Below are 308 nucleotides of genomic sequence, written 5' to 3'. Positions count from 1 at the left end.
TTTTAAAGTAATTATATCAAACATGAAGCAACATCATTTTTCCAAAACCTGAAGGGGGAAAGTTTTCAATTAATTTTTCTTTGTTCCAATTTAAGAATTTTATTTTGTTGTCTATTACTATTTGTTAATATTTTCATGTAACTTTTTTTTTATAAATATGTAAATGTAAATTAATTCAATAAATAATGTTTATTTAAAATTTACATTGATTGTTTTCTATTCAGAATGGGGGGGTAATATCGACTTACGCAATAATATTTTGGGCTAATGGTTAAAAAAGTTCCCCGACCGCTGCTCTAGATTAATAA

Source organism: Nicrophorus vespilloides, unplaced genomic scaffold, assembly GCF_001412225.1.
Source record: "Nicrophorus vespilloides isolate i.1.1-1 unplaced genomic scaffold, Nicve_v1.0, whole genome shotgun sequence".
NCBI lineage: Eukaryota > Metazoa > Arthropoda > Insecta > Coleoptera > Silphidae > Nicrophorus > Nicrophorus vespilloides.
This window is presented reverse-complemented; position numbering follows the sequence as displayed.